This window comes from Cnephaeus nilssonii (assembly GCF_951640355.1).
Source record: "Cnephaeus nilssonii genome assembly, chromosome: 10".
NCBI classification, from domain to species: Eukaryota; Metazoa; Chordata; class Mammalia; order Chiroptera; family Vespertilionidae; genus Cnephaeus; species Cnephaeus nilssonii.
The window spans coordinates 56,464,234-56,481,033 of NC_137081.1; the positions used below are offsets into that span (position 1 = coordinate 56,464,234).

At 44.0% G+C, this 16,800-nt stretch overlaps 2 protein-coding genes across 14 annotated transcripts in view; one reads left to right on the forward strand and one right to left on the reverse strand.

Annotated features, from left to right (window-relative positions):
* PKP4 (plakophilin 4) overlaps positions 1-14,477 on the reverse strand; it is a 237,556-nt gene extending 223,079 nt beyond the window's left edge. For 2 of the 10 annotated variants that reach the window (XM_079782904.1, XM_079782897.1), the window contains exon 1: positions 14,305-14,465. The gene's annotated coding sequence lies outside the window, so the exon portion shown is untranslated. Of the gene's footprint in view, positions 1-13,244 lie in introns of all 10 variants that reach the window. The other 8 variants (XM_079782903.1, XM_079782896.1, XM_079782901.1 and 5 more) reach the window with 8 other exon arrangements.
* A 328-nt stretch (positions 14,478-14,805) lies between these two features.
* CCDC148 (coiled-coil domain containing 148) overlaps positions 14,806-16,800 on the forward strand; it is a gene marked incomplete at its 3' end in the record, with an annotated part of 216,997 nt that continues 215,002 nt past the window's right edge. For 2 of the 4 annotated variants that reach the window (XM_079782908.1, XM_079782913.1), the window contains exon 1: positions 14,855-14,957. Of the gene's footprint in view, positions 14,817-14,854; positions 14,958-16,800 lie in introns of those variants that run through there. The other 2 variants (XM_079782912.1, XM_079782910.1) reach the window with 2 other exon arrangements.

Consider the following 16,800-nt stretch of genomic DNA (forward strand, 5'->3'; position numbering starts at 1 on the left):
GTATAGCTCTATTTTAGTAATGATTGCAGCCATCAATTGTCCTCTCAGCTATGACTTCTGAAGACCATGAATGCTAAAAGCATTAAAAATATTAAGATATACATAAGCAATACAGAACAAGATATATAATAAAACTAATTAAATGATCTGGTGGTATTTTAAGCTATAAAAAGCAACATATTTGACATCCAGAGTAGAAAATATCCGATTATCAATCGTGATGACTTTATTTAGGCCAGACATCATTTCAACATTTTCCTCTGGCAGAAATTGTATACAACACTCATGCAAAAATCAGAAAGACAATTAGGGGGGAGGGGGAATGACAAAACTGTGCTTTATTGAAATGCCTTCTATTCTAGAAAGAAAGAGCCCTTGCCTTTAAAAGTATCAGATGTGCTTGATGACTTCCACCTGACAACTGGATCAATTCCAAATACAAACAAGGATACTGTCTGCATGTTACATCCCCACTTTGCCTATTAGCATGGTACACAATAAACTTTTTTTCTTCAAGAATATTATCTACAATTGTTTACATCATATACAGGTAAAATTCTGGAAGAGCCACATTAAAATATAGTGTTTTTATTAGAAATTAAATACACTTGATGTCTAAAACAAAACAGAAAAAACAACAAATCCTAAAGTCAAGTTATAAAGCAATTTCATGAATTCCACTTAAATTCAGGAGGTAGTATCTGTAAAACACTCTGTAACAAAGAGAAAAGACTTGATTTTTAAAACAAATTCTGTAATTTACTGAAACTATAAAAATAACTTTTAAATTACCAAGATCTCATGTAATTCAGTGTGTAATTATAGAAAGAAAGCTCTTAAAAATTACAATTTAAGCTAGCAATTGCATTCCGGGACATTTACCCCCAAGAAACATAAACATAACTCAAAAGCCTATATACTGATATTTATAGCAGTTCTATTAGTAAGTTGAAAATTATTATAAATTGAACATAAACCAGGCAGATGTCCTTCAATAGGTGACTAGTTAAGCAAACTCTGGTCCATGTAACAACCTGGATGAATATGTAAGAACTATGCTGAGTGAAAAAGAAAATCCTCCAAAGTTACATTCTGTATGATTCCATTTATATAACAATCTTAAAATAACGAAAGTATACAAATGAAGGACAATTCATGGTTGCTAGGAAAGGAGAAGATAAAAGTGGGGGTGTAGCTATAAATGGGCAACATGACCCATGTACCCCAAGTGATAAAAATGTTCTACATCTTGACAGTATCAATGTCAAGACCCTGGTTGTGATATTGCACTACAGTTCTGCAAGATGTCACCACTGAGGGGAACTGGGTAAGAGGTACACAGGATACCTGTATTATTTCTTACTAGAGGCCCGGTGCATGAAATTCGTGCACGGTTGGGGTTCCTAGGCCTGGCTGGTAATCAGGGCTGATCAAGTTTACAAACACACACACACACACACACACACACACACACACACACACCCCCGCCTCCCCACCTCCTCCTTCCCTCACTCCCTCTGTGCCCCACCACTGCTGCTGGTCACCCGCCATGTTCCATGCCACCCCCTGGTGGTCAGTGCACATCATAGTGAGTAATCGAACTCCTGTTCTGGTCGAACTCTCGAGGGGACACTTTGCATCTTAGCCTTTTATATATATAGACTAGAGGCCCGGTGCACAAAAATTCGTGCACTCGGGGGGGGGGGGGGAGGGGGGTCCCCTCAGCCCTGCCTGCGCCCTCTCGCAGTCCGGGACCCCTCAGAGGATGTCCCCCTACAAGCTTAGACTCACTCCTTGGGGGATCAGGCCTAAGCTGGCAGTCAGACATCACCCTGGCAGCCCGGAAGCCCTTGGGGGATGTCTGACAGACAGCTTATCACTGCCACAGAGGCGGAAGAGGCTCCTGCCACCGCTGCTGTGCTTGCAGCCCTCAACCCAGTTTGTGGCTAAGCGGAGCTCCCCCTGTGGAAGCACACTGACCACCAGGGAGCAGCTCCTGCATTGAGCATCTGCCCCCTGGTGGTCAGTGCGCATCATAGCAACCAGTCGTTCTGGATGTTCTGCCATTACAGTCAATTTGCATATTACCCTTTTATTATATAGGATAACTGCATGTGAATTCATAATCATCTCACAATTAAAAATTTAGTTTTTAAAAATTATAATTTATTCAAATCTTATAGTGAAAACTTGAGGTAGGGACCACCAAAATATTTGAGTATTTCTTTTTTTATATATATGTTTTTATTGATTTCAGAAAGAGGAAGGGGGAGGGGGTAGAGAGAAACATCGATGAGAGAGGAACATCAATCAGCTTCCTCCTGCACGCCCCCTACAGGAGAGCGAGCTGGCAACTTGGGCATGAGTCCTGACCAGGAATCAAACTGTAACCTCCTGGTTCATGGGACGATGCTCAACCGAGGAACACCAGCTGAGCTGAGAGTATTTCTAACTACATTGTTAAAGTCAAAGAATATTTGCTACACCTATTACATCAAAACAAGCTATAATATTTCCTATTTTATTACTTTTAATGTTTATGTAATTATATAGTACTAGTTACACTCGTGTCATTTTCCTAACATTTTTCCTCTGAAAAACTTCATGTACTGAAAATTACATCTACTTTTGATCTCAATTCATCAGCTAAGTTATACAAAAGGTACTACTAGTTCACAAAAGGCAAGGACACAGAAAGTTTGCTGCCAACACCTGGCCAAGGAGGCTGGTCTTGGTACTTGCCTGCTGCACATGAATAGTCTGAGAAAGAGCACTATGTAAACTTATCTCACCATAGCTATAATCCAAGCAATTGAGATTAGAATGTATGGGAATCAAAGTTTAAAATCTGATAATTAATGTTTTAGTAAGGAATCTGATAAACTATCTAGCAAGTTGTATTACAAGGGTAATTTTTTGTCAATGCAGTTTTTCCACTGAAACTTGCATAAGCTAAGAAAAGCAATTTACAAAAGGAAGGAGGGCCCATATAAGGCAGAGAAAAATGTATCTAAGAGTGGTAGGTAAAGGTATGCCGAGATTAAAATTCAAAACTTGTTCACTCATTTACAGGTATCTAGAAAGACTAGAGGTCAAAATAAGTCATGTTAAAAGACCAAGTCCCTGCTGTCAAGTTAGCTCAGGGAAGCAGGCCATGGGGACATGGAACCAATATACTGATTGGTGGTGGTCTTATACATAATGTTGCTTCTATGGAAATTGTATTCAGAGTGCCAAACAAGTGACTCACAGAAAATATTTTGGAAGATTGACACCTGCCAATATAATGTCCCAAAATTTCAGACTGACATATTTTTCATTTACTGACAGACTTTTAACAGCTGAATTGTTTATCACAGCAGTTCTTGAGAAAGTCCAATGGTCTTTCTGATCCCTTTTTCAGTGCTTTTAAATACCGACTTTGTTGCTTATTTAGTCATTGACAAATTGACAATAAGTGGAAAATTCCCATCAGTGCATCAGTCTGAGATTCAAGGTATGATTCAATGAGATCATTTATTCTAGCAGATGTCACAAGAGATTTTCAAAACATTATTCTGTTTGTTCTTAACAATGGAAGGGAATATTTGCAATAATAGATAATGAGTTTGGACTTACAAAGGCAAAAAAATTGCATAAAAAATAAAGAAAAGCACAAAAGACAATAAACCAAAGCACTGCTGTATGAAAATAAGAATTTACTTAAATGGCAAGTCTTGAGGCATAAATTAAGATTCTTCATAATTAATGCATTTTCATTGTGATCGATTATTTACATAAGCTATATGGTAAAGTATTCCAAGAAAAATAACCAAAATAATAAATTTCATGATTAAATTCTTTTCTGAAATCACTATCTTTTCATTGTTAAGGAACACTTTTTCAAATGCAGGCTTTTCCCAAAAATCCACTGACAGTTAATGCAACAGTCTATCTAGATTCTGATAATGTATCAAGTAACATACAGCTAAAAAGTAGGGTTAGCTAAAACCTAGTTAATACAAAATCATTTTACAGCCCATCCTTAACACAGAACAATTTTACATATTTATTTATATACCTAAGTTTTCTAGGACAATTTTTTTCCAGTGCTTGTGTCCCTATCTTACCTAACTAGATTGAAAAATTAATCAGATTTCTCAAAGGTGGAGACTCTCAATAGTGAATCCAACACAGATTGTCAACTCCCTGGGGAAAATAATTTTTTGTCCATGAGGTCTAGCACAATCTGATATAGAGCGAGGGATTAATGAATGTTGGCTAAACTCAAATGTATGACATCTTTTAAAATAAGAGGTATTTAAAAGAATACAATACTTCACACAAAATAGGACTCCAGCAAATATGTGAAGCACTAATTGTCTTGTCTGCTAGCTTGGACCCCAGGTGTTACTCAGGAAGAAGATTACTTCAAACTAGATCAGTCTTTGTTTCCCATTCAATCCAGGGTACAGGTGTCAGAAAACACGATGCACTTCACTGCAAAGTGGTTATTATGGGTTTCCATTTTACAGGCGTGTTTACAATTCTCATGAACGTATGGAAACTGAAGAGCCTGTTCAAGTGTTTACTTTGATCATGACACCGAGAATTCATGTAATATTGCATACATTAGTAGTATAATTGATTCTCCTTTTTGAAAATAATGTATTTGTTCCATTAGCTGAGGGAAACAGCCAATCTCAATATTTTAAATTACTCTGCGAATGTATACATATGCAAATTTTATAGGGATTATCCCTACCCCAATCCCCACCTTTGTAGGGGGAAAGCAGAATCTAGGAGAAATTCTCTTCATGGGATTCTGAAATTGCTTAAAAAATATATACAAAAAATCCCACACATATCCAAGAGTACTAATCCAAGCAAAACATCATCCTATTGACATCCACCACAATTTCTAAACATCGGTAGGTTGTCTATACACAAAAAATTAAGAGTTAAATAAAACATACCTATATTCTATAATGGAGATAAATCAGTGAAATTCTATGAACATAAAGTGTTCATGGAAAAGTAACATGTTTTCAGAGGAACAACTGTCTCAGTTATTTAATTTTTTTGAGGACAAATCAAACCAAAGCAAATGGTAAGTGGGTCTTTCTCATTTTAACAAGACTATTCCCCTTTAACCACCACCTAAAATCCCCTTCTATTTCTATTTAACTTTTTGGAAAATTTAGTCTCAATCAGGGCCTAAGCCTCAAATGTGCAAAGAATCCAAGAGGGTAGCAACTGACTCAGCCAGTATGAAGTCAGTTTGTCTGGCTGCAACACACATTTTTAGGAGCTGAGCATTTCAGGTATATAACCTCAATTTTCCCCCTTATCATGGAGGCTAAACTGTAATTAACTCTTGAGGAGAAGACAGTATATTCTTGCTTGGGGGGCGGGGGGGGGGTAAAGAGGGGGAAGTAATCAAATGAGAATCCCTGATGTTCTAAGAGTAGTGGAATACATTTTATACAGTAGATGAGGAAACTAGAGCTCTGGTAAGTTAAATGACTTGCTCAAGGGATGCCAGGACTGGAACTAGCACCTCTTGATATCTACTGGTTTACATCAGATATCTTCCAAATTTCTCTTCTAGTTTTTCTTGCTTTGGTAGTTTTCTGCCAATTTCAGTTGTGGTTACTTGTGGACAGAAAAGGCAGCTGATGGAGTTAATTTACAAGCTGCATTTTAGTCCATAAATGATTAACACTTTCTAACACTTCCTTCATGCATTGACTTGATTAGACATTGTATAAAATGACTGCTACTTAGAATTACAAATGCAATAGTTGTATACATATTTTAACATTTTGTTTTACATTTTGCAAGTGTTTCCACTTCAAGCTCCTGTAGTATGATACTAGTAGTCTTCACCTTTTAAACCTATCAGTTTATTAAACCTCCTACAAGTGATAGTTGTGTTTGCATGCCTCTAAGTATTACCTACACAAAGAAGTTACAACTTCCCTAATTTAAAAGGCCCTCTATCTATATATATAAAAGGCTAATATGCTAATATGGAGTTCCACCAGGAGAATGAGTTCGATGGCTTGCTATGACCTAAGCTGACCACCAGGGGGTCACGTGGAACATGGTGGTCGACCAGTGGTGGCAGTGGGGGCTCTGAGGGAGCAAGGAAAGGAGGAGGTGGGGAGGCAGGGAGGCGGAGAACCTGATGGGCCCTGATCGCTGGCCAGGCGTAGGGACCCTACCCGGGTACGAATTTCATGCACCGGGCCTCTAGTCTTACCTTATAATAGAGAAACATGCAAATTGACCGCACCTCCGCTATGCCCACAATTGGGCCGGCAGGAGGCTGGGGACGGGACTCCAGGTGGCATATCCGCCGTTGAGAAGTTCAAGATGGCGGTGCCCAGTGGCCGGGCCCATGCCACTGCTCCCGGGGGTGCCTGGGGCGATCGGCACCCCGGGGGGGCGTGGCCGGACCCATGCCGCCGCTCCCCGGGGTGCCTGGGGCGATCGGCACCCTGGGGGGCGTGGCCGGGCCCATCGGCACCCCGGGGGGCGTGGCCGGACCCATGCCACCGCTCCCGGGGGTGCCTGGGGCGATCGGCACCCCGGGGGGCGTGGCCGGGCCCATCGGCACGGAGGCGGGGGGAGGCGTAGCCGGGCCCATTCAGCCGCTCCCGGGGGTGCCTGGGGCGATCGGCCACCTAGGGGGGCGTGTCCGGGCCCCTTCCGCCCCTCCCGGGGGTCCCGGGGTTGATCGTCCACCTAGGAGGGCGTGGCCCTGCCCCTCCCGCCCCTCCCGGGGGTCGATCCGCCACCTGGGGGGGCGTGGCCGGGCCCCTCCCGCCCCTCCCTGGGGTCCCGGAGGCGATCGCCCACCAGGGGGTCCCGGGGTCGATCGGCCACCTGGGGGGGCGTGGCCCAGCCCCTCCCGCCGCTCCCGGGGGTCCCAGGGGCCGAGGCTTTCCGGGCCTTGGGCACCAGCGGGGAGCCTGCACCGATCGCAGGAAACCACTGGGGGTCGGCTCCTGTGATCGGTAGCAGGGACGCTGGGTGCGGCGAGCCCAAGGCCGGGAAAGCCTGGGGCGGAGGCTTTCCCGGCCTTGGGCACCAGCGGGGAGCCTGCACGGATCGCAGGAAACCACTGGGGGTCGGCTCCTGCGATCCTTAGCAAGGATGTTGGGTGCCGCGGAGCCCAAGGCCACCGCCCGGGGCCAAGCCCCGACCCTGAAAAAGGCAGAAGACAGTGGCCACAGCCAAGGCCTGGGTCCCTGGTGCCGGCAGAAAACTGGTGCAGGCAGCCAGGTGAATGAAGGTCTATTGCACGAATCTTGGTGCAAACGGGCTACTAGTAGGAATTATAAATCTGAAGCCTATATAATTTTATTAACCCATGTTACCCCAATAAATTCATTCAATAAAGAAAAAAAAGGGGGGGCCCTTATTTCTTTTGCTGGATTCTCTTCCTTACAGGTAATTTCTTGCTAACTATCAAGTTCACAATAATTTTTTTTAATTGTTTGCTTCTTCCCTGAAAGATCCTGCTTAGATTCATAATCATATTGACTAAGATCACAGAACGCAAGCCAATAATTTGCCTGGCATATAGTACATGCTACAGAAAGCATCATTAAGTACCACAATATAATAAAAGTAATGACTTATATTAACTCATTTAGCCTTCACAACAACCATACGAGATGGATACTTTTATCATTCTGTTTTATAGGTAACCAAATAAGATCTACAGAGATTATATAATTTACCAAGTTACACACCTGGCAAATAGAAGTGCCAGAACTGAACTATGACAGTCAGCTGCTAACCACCACACCTCACTGTCTTAATGACACTTAAGGGTTTCACTCAGTGTGAAGGTGCAGCCCAAAAAACTGTCCCGGCCTAACGTATCAGTTAATTTTGGACTGGGATGAGGGTAGACAGCAAGACCTTGAAAACATTATGTGCTTTTTTCTCTTTTCCTCACTTCCTAAAATGACATTGTTTTTTAAAAAAATCTATTTAAGATGAACTTGAAAGAGATTCAAAAGTCTCAAAAGAGAACCCCAACTTCCTTTTTGCCATGATTTGGATTAGGAGGGGGAACAGGGTGGATTATATACATGAATGCTTAGGAAACCCTTTTTTCTTAAAAACGATACAGAGGACTTTGGGAACCTTGAGCTGAAACGTACCTTAGATCAATGCAATCTAAACCCTGAATTTTTACTAATAAAAGGGGTAAACTATAACCCAATGCTAGATGGTTTGCCAAGGTCATACTGTTCAACCCCAGGTCTCCTAATTCTGGCTTAGTGTGCTTTTCATCTCCCTCTCATGTCTGCAATTCGAGAGACAGCTTATAGTGGACCAGAATTTCAAATAGCACCTACCCAGTGTCTTAAAAGTCTATCTGTAAATTGGTTTGGGTGTCTATGAAAAACTGTATTCTGTTTGTCGGGTCCCCAAAGCCTGCACAGTACCCTAATAGTCCCATTTCAACTACACATTTTACCTAACTTTCATATATAATATGATTTTATGACAAAAACACACATCCACTCTAAATTCAACCTGGAACACTAGGCACCAAATTCTATATTCTATGTAAATGGCACCTGAAAAGGGGCTTTCTCTGCCTCTCCAAGCAGGCAAATGCATTGGTGTTGTGTGTGTGTGTGTGTGTGTGTGTGTGTGTGTGTGTGTGTAAAGGGAAGGAAGTGCCAGACAGGGAGGGGTCCAGATTAGTGAAGATCAGGATAAACACCCTTGGATATTTGCAGATCACTAAATTTCTATTTAATATAGATGATAACTACAGAAGTCAAACATGCCTTGCCTATTGAAAATAAAGGGTTACTGGTTCCCCCAGCCCCCCAGCCACCCTACTCTTCATTTGTGAGTTCTGGACTTTGTGAGGTCTGTCTCCCTACATGGATTGGCATCTACCCAATCAGCAGGCATTATTCAGTTCAGGAAAAATGCCTCACAATGACATGATTTAAAATAATCCAGACATCTGCATATTTTACTAGAGGCCTGGTGCATGAATTCGTGCATGGGTGGAGTTCCTCAGTCTGGCCAGTGATCGAGGCCTAATGGGGGGCTGGCCAGCCGGGGGGTAGGGGAGGGGCCATAGGAGGTTGGCTGGCCAGCCCTCCAATTGGGGCCAATGCGGGGGTTGGCTGGGGGGAGGAGCCACAGGAGGTTGGCAGTGGGAGCACACTGACCACCAGGGGGCAGCTACTGCATTGAGCGTCTGCCCCCTGGTGGTCAGTGTGCATCATAGCGACTGGTCCACCAGTTGTTCCGGTCGTTCAGTAGTAATGGTCACTTAGGCTTTTATATATATAGATAGCATTTTAAAAATTTAAAATCCAAACTCTAATGACGTTTTATCATCTACTATAAATCATCCTACATAATAAAAGGGTAATATGTAAATTACCATCACTCCGCTATGCCCACGATTGGGCCAGCGGGAGGCGCAGGGGGCAGGACTCAGGGTGGCCGGGGTGGCCAATTGGGCCGGCGGGACACTGAGCTCATGTTGCCAGCGGCGGCGTGAGCTCAGCGTCTGCGCCATGGCTGTGCTGTGGCACAGAAGGGGCCTCTGGGGCAGCGAGCCCACGTCCTGCTGTGGACCATCAAAAGCGGGGAGCGAAAGCTGGGGAGCTGGCTATCTGTCCGCTCCGGCACCAGGCCTTTCAAAAGCCTCCGCCGCGCTGGAGGCTTTTGAAAGGCCTAGTGCACCAGCGGACAGACAGCCAGCTCCCCCGCGATCGAAAGCGGGGAGCTGTGTGTCCGCTCCAGCACCAGTGGACCCCCTGCCATCAAAAGCGGGGAGCAGGCTGCTAGCAGTGTCTGTGGAGCGTGCTAGGCTTTGTGGGGCAGTGGATATGGCCTGGATGGCAGGTTAGGCCTAGGGGACCCTACACGTGCATGATTTAATCATGCACTGGGCCTCTAGTATGAGTCATAATAAACTATATTATCAAGACTATGAATAATAAAATTATCAGCAATGTAGCTGACATTTATTGCTTTATCAAATAAAAATAAATCTAAATTATAAAAAGAAAAAAATTTAGACCAATGACAAATGAAATGTCTGCAGCATTCTAAGCTTAATTTGAAGTGCACCATCATGTAATATCCCCAATTTAGTTATGGTAACATAGAGCCTGAAAGATAAAACATAATTCCACTGAATTATTACAGTAGCAATGTGAACATCTGAATGCCCTACAACACCTCAACTGAAACTAGCAAGCACATGAATTATTGCTCTTGGATGTCTTAGGGCATATCCTTGCCCTAAAAGAAGCCTGTTATTTCTTATTGCTGGGCATCAAACTGACCTGCTGACTGCTATTACTTACTAGCAGTATATGAAGCCTCTGGCCTTATATTTAGATGTGCTTCAAGTTTCTCTCTCTCTCTCTGTCATCTGTAGTGACAGTTTGGATGATAAAATGGTTACTGAATTTTCCAAACATATCCAGTTCACTTGTGTTATGTTTTAGATTCTTCTTCCCCCTTCAGTGCAGAAAAGGCGCTACAAAACCATTTAACACATTGAAGAAGTAATTATCTCCCAGTATACTGAAGGTGTGAAGGCAACTCCCAAAGTGACCTATAATTCAGTGAATGTTTATGCCCTGGAATAACCTCTACTTTATCTTCCAGTTAAGTATGAAGGTATGATGTCCATTTTAGAATGAAGCAATTTAGGGATTTACCTCTTAATTGAAATAAAAATTAAATTATAGAGCATTTTCAAAATATCTTAGTATTTTAAGTTATTAAGGTGAAAGGCTGGACTTACCAAATTGGCACCATCCAGGGTATGAAAATTCTGTATTTAAATCAATAACTAGTCAATAGCAAGGAAACCATTCAGTTTTAAAATTGGCAATAACTGGATTTTTAAAAAGTATGTGTATTTAAAGTTTTTAATTAAATTTACTTTTCCAATTTGTATAGAACAGGATAAGAAAGAAAATTGCATGTCTGACTTAATTTAGACTTCATCCAAATACTCAGATCTTACAATTGCTAAAGATTTTATTAAACTGAGTTTGGTAGTAGATTCTTTAAATTCAAATTATGATATCAGAACTAGTCACAGAATTAGATTTGGTTTATTCTTATAAATGTAGCAATTAACATACTTTTTTTTCCTGGATGAATGCTAGCTGCTCCCCTTTCTACTTACCTTCTCTCATGCTTTCAATCACAACCCTACTCCCCCCTATCTCTTCCAAAAACAGTATAGATAAGAATTAAGGTAACTGGACACTCAGTCCCCCTATTTGCAATTTTCAGTATGACATAAAACATGAAATGCCACACCTTTTCCTTACATAACAGTGGGGGATGGGGGAGTAACATACTTGGTCAAACATAATTTGTTGTTTATGACTGTGAACCTGTTCTAAAACGTCCTCTCTTCAAATATGTATAACATATAGAATATATTTCTAACTGAAAGCCCAACTTTACTTAAATGGGTAAAACTACTTGAACAGCCAATCCTGCGTATACATTAACTATATACTCAAAGGGGTTATTTCAATTTCCAATGCAGTAAAGAAACCAAATGTGCTTTTACTTTCTAATCTTCACATCAAATCAAATAAGCACATGTTAAACTCTGCTGTAATATATTGTTACATAATATAGTTCCTGTTGGCATCTACAAACATCTCCCAATATCCTGCACAGTGTTGCTAACTATAATTTAGAGCAGCGATTTTCAACCTTTATATCTCATGGCACACATAAACTAATTACTAAAATTCTGCAGCACACCAAAATATATGTATTTTTTTGCCAATCTGACAAAAAAAAAGTACAATTTTGATTCTTTCACTCTGGAAGGCTATTGTGTTGGCTGTTGTTATTTATTTATTTTTTTTTAATTTGACAATCTAAGGGAAAAAGAGTTCAGTCAGTATCCCTGACTAAATATTCAGGTATTGCATGTTTTAAAAATTCTTGCAGCACACTGGTTGAAAATTGCTGATTTAGAGTTAAACCTCTAAATTGGAAGGTCCACAGGTCCACTTAACTATGGACATACCTGAAAAACAATGTAGCAGCCAAAAAACACAACCTTTCTCAGTGCAAAGGTGTTTTTCTTTCCTATTTCTCCTTTCCATTAGGTCTTTAACTAAAAGGTGATCATCTTATACTTTTCAATGCCCTTGATCCAAGCAAAGTAGGTGTTGGAAGGCAGCTGAGCAATCAACTTATATTCCTGAATCTGATACAAAATAACCAAGTGTGAAGAGGCTTACAGTAAACTCAACCTCCAAAGCAAACTGTGTCACACACATAGTAAGCTTTTCAACATCCAGAAACATTTATTTTGAAAGCCAGTTGTCCTCATTTTCATAATGCCATTTTCCATAACTGTTCCACAGGAACTAGCAATATACTGCATTCAGAAAGAGAAACAGTCCTTTATTTTTCCTTTTAAAAGAAAAGTATCTAAGCCTAATTCTAGAAAAGCATCTTCTGTCGTACATTTGTCTTTCTGCTTTAAAGAAAATAAAATATGACCAAAAATGTATAGTAATCTGTATTGAATTTACACATAAATAATTACCATTTTTTTAAAGTTGTAGGGGTATATTATTTTTCAAACGCAGTAACAAAGAGAAAAAGAACTGCGACTTCAACTAATCAATTACATCTTTAAATATACATGACTGTGTTGTCCCCATGTTACTTTCAATGGTAACTGACACGCCCCGAATTTAACTGTACCAGACAGTTCTATCTGTCCCATCGCTGACCAAACACTGCTTCTCTGTTTCTATTCATTATGTATTATACGAGGTCTAAACACAACCCAGTATGATGAGAAAAAAAATTACAATTCTTATGACGGCAAAGTGATGCATTCAAGATCTCTTTTGCACTACAGCCCTGTCCATGAGCATTAACAGACATTTTTTGATAGAGCTGCAAGCTCATTTCACTAAGAACCTTCGGCACCCTTTCCTGCAGGTTTTCAGAAAACCCTTGGGGGGGAAAAACCAGGCACAATTCAAACCTTGCAAAACCAAACTTGCCAAGAATCTTGTGCAATGATCAATAACCTTGGCTACACTGCCATCAAGCCCCAAATTCACGGTCCTGGAGACCAATGCAGCAAAAACCCAAACGAAATGCTAGCTGAAGCCCAACAGAACTGCTGCGCTTCCCCTCGGCTGCCCCCCTCTGCCGCATGGAGGGAGGCAAGGGGAGGAGAGAAGTCGAGTGAACCTCACCAGCTTCCAAGATGCTCCGGTGACCTCTGGCTGCGCGGCGGGTGCTGGGCAAGGAAGGCGCTAGAGCAGCCGCGGCGGGCCCTGTGGACTCTGCCTCTGGTGCATTCCTCGCATTCCTGCACAATCTGTCGCCAGCCGAAGAGCCGGTGGCGTGCGTGTCCCCCACCCCCACCCGGACACAGACACCTGCCTATTTGCTGCGCCCCGAGTGGCCACGGCCGCCGCGGCGCATCTACTGCCCGCACTCGCGGTTTGTCGCACTCGGCCAGCACACAGCCAAATCCCGGCCCGCCGCTCAGCCCCTGGCTTCCCCGGGAAGGGAAAAAGGGAAGAGGGCCGGCCGGGCAGCCCCAGCGCCGGGAAAGGACACCCGAGCCGCCAGGGAGAGGACGAGGAAGCGGCGGCGCAGGACGGCCGGGGCAGCTCGGGGCTGGGAGCTGGAGGGGTGGAAGGTGAACACACGCCGCGAGGAGAGCGGGGCGCACCGGGCGGAGCGGGGCCGGCAGGGCTGGCAGGAGCGCGGGACTCGGGGGCCACACGCGAGACGGCGGCGCAGGCAGCAGAGAACGTGCGAGGGAGGGGAGGAGGGCAGGAGGGACGGACAGACGGCCCCGAAAGCTGGGGAAGGCGGGCGCCTCAGGGTGCCGGGGGCGCAGGGCGGAGTGCCAGGCGGGCAGGAGCCGGGGAAACCTCCGGGCAGAAGTCCAGGAGGACTCGGCGTGGTGCTCAAGTTCGGGGCTGGGGGGCTATGGATCCGAAAAGGCCAACGTGGGTAGGGGTCCTGCGCGCCGTGTAAGGGAGACCGGGAGGAAGAGTAATCACCGGGAAAAGCAAATGGAGGTGAAACTTGTGCGCCTGCCGGGGGGAGGGGAGCAGGCAGGCGAGTGCGGGCAGGAACACGAGGCGGGGCAGGAAAGCCGAGGCGGCTGCGAGGCGGTGGGGACTGAGTAACGGGAGGGAGGGACCCGCACCCCTCGCAGGCAGGTCCCGGCTGGGGCGCGAGGGCAGAGGTCCTCGTGGGCAGGAGTCTCCGCGCCCTCCCGCGAGCCCGCACACTTACTTTCTAGGCGAGGCAGAGGACGTCGTTGCTCCGGGGATGAGGGGCATCAGCGCCGGTGGGTCGCCGCTGCGGCACCCGAAAAAATTGAAAAAGTGCCGCGGGCGAGCGTCCGCCCTCCCCCTCCCTCCCCCACCCGCCCCCTCCCCCGAAGCGGCTCTCCCACCACCCCCGGCGGCGGCGGCGGTGGCCAACTTGCCCCTCTACCCCGTGCCCATGGTGCCGCCTCCGCGACCGGCAACCACACAGACTCAGCCCCGGAGCCCCCTCTACTGCCCAGAGGCCGCCGCCGCCGCCCGCCCAGCCGCCAGCCCGCCTGCCCAGCCAGCCCCGAACTCCCGGGAACGTCAGCACGCCGCCGTCTCCGGACCTGGCCTCCGCCAACCCTATTGGTCGGGAAGAAAAGGCTGGCCCTCCCTATTGGCCCGGCCCTCATATTGAACGGGCCAATGGGAACTGCGGTTTCAGGTCGCCATAGAGACCGATGCTGTGAAGAGGGCGAGGGCCTGGAGAAGGTGCGGAGTGCGGGTGAAGGGGTCTGTGGTTTGGGGCGCGGGAGGCGGTCGGGGAAAGAAGTACTGGGGGATTCCCGGGAGCTGGCTCTGAAACCTGGAGCAGCTTGTGCTTTGCCTCTCTGTCAGTGCCACCTGTGAAAGGTAGGGTTTGTCCCCTGGCGTCAGAAGTAGGAACAGCTGAGCCCCCCCTAGACGAATATTTGAATGTAAGAGCCTAGGAGTGAGTGTTCCACTTTCCCCGTGGCTGGGGAGCCCCAAAGGTTATGCCCTTTGATCCTTGACATGCGTGCAGCTTCTGCGTCTCCAGGTGAGTTTGCACCGCATCCCTTAAATCGCTGCTTCCTGTCGTCACTGAAACTCCTGAATTTTCCTTGTTCATGCCAACCACTCGCCCTTCCCTGGGGCTGATCTGGCTCTTCAAACTTATAGCCCTACCTAAAGGATACTCAAGAAAGGATTCCCTTTGAATGATATTTCGGTAAAGAAACAGGCTGAAGTATTGTAGAATGGATGTCATCAACTCAACACTTAAGATAATGTGTTCCCTGCTTCCCAAAGCAAACCTCTAATCTCTCTGTTGAAAGATATTTATTAAACACCCATCTGTGTGTGCATTCTGCACTATGAGCTTGACAGGTGTTTGCTCTTTCCCTTAAAAGGTTATAGGTGGGGAAAGACACGGATGACAGAGTAAATCCATACTTCTAATGATTTCACAAGAGAGTAAAGGAAATAGATTACAGTTGATGGATTTTATTTTCTGGGTATTTTCCAGTTTATCTCTAAATCTGATAACACTGAGCCATGGAATCAGTGCACACAAAAATCACGTGCTTTAATAACAACCTTTGATTTAAAGTTACTTTGTGTTCATTTGTCAATACCAATTTTTTTTAAATAACTTTCATATTTAGATACTGGCTATTAAAGTGGAACTTCATGATTACATTAGGCTTTCAAGCATTATATTGCTCAATCATATAGCCACCAATATTCTTAGGTTCCTTCTTATGGTATACTAATCTCTTTAGTAAGAAGACTATGTTTATGTTACTGCCCCTCAAGTTGGAGGGACCATATTGTGAGAAAAAGGTAATAGAATTTTGGAAATTATAAATATCTTGTTGAGAGAAACAGATTAATGTGTGTACAAGCTATATATGTCTAATTATTGTCCTGAGTTTTAAATTAGATAATATGCTTTGTTGTTTTTTTTATCTTACTGTATTTGAAGATTATAAATATAGATAAGAATTATTAATTCGGCTCCTTGATTAGAAAAATATTTCTCACAATTTGTAGTAAAATTGAACTTAGTCGATAATCCTATGCAAGGTTGGACTGCAGAACAAAACAGCTGAGCATATGAGTGTTCCCCCTAAGCATTTCCCAAATTGGGAAGGAATTATCAGGGGCCATGGAATGGTGGCTCGTTTGCCATCATGGAAATTAGATCATTATGTTTTTTATTTCTGACTTTTTGGTGTTTGTTTATGGGGAAATGGAAAAAATGCAACTTTTTATAAATAAGACTCACTTTTAAGGTAGTAATGAATACAAACGCATATTTGGCTACCTGCCTTAGTGAAAGCCAAACTCGTGAAATAGGTGCTGGTAAGAAGGAAAATGGTTTATTCAAGTTTCGGCAACCTGAGAAGATGGCAGACTCTTGTCCTGAAAAACCATCTTAACATCTCCGTGTAGGCAAGGGTTTTTATCAGGAAGGAGAGGGAAAGCAGAACAAAGAAATCAAGGAAGGGGGCTGTGGACCTTCAGGCAGTATTCTTGCTTGTCCTGATATAGGTTTTTAATGTCATCTGAAGTCTTGTAATCAAGTCACCCCAGACCCAGGCAGCATCCAGAACAACCTGTTTCTACAATGTGCTCAAAAAAGGATGTTAGGGGTTTAAGGCAAGCATGACTAACCAGGCCTTTATTTTAAGGCATACATCCTGTTTCCCAACTCGTGGAGAAGTATAATTCA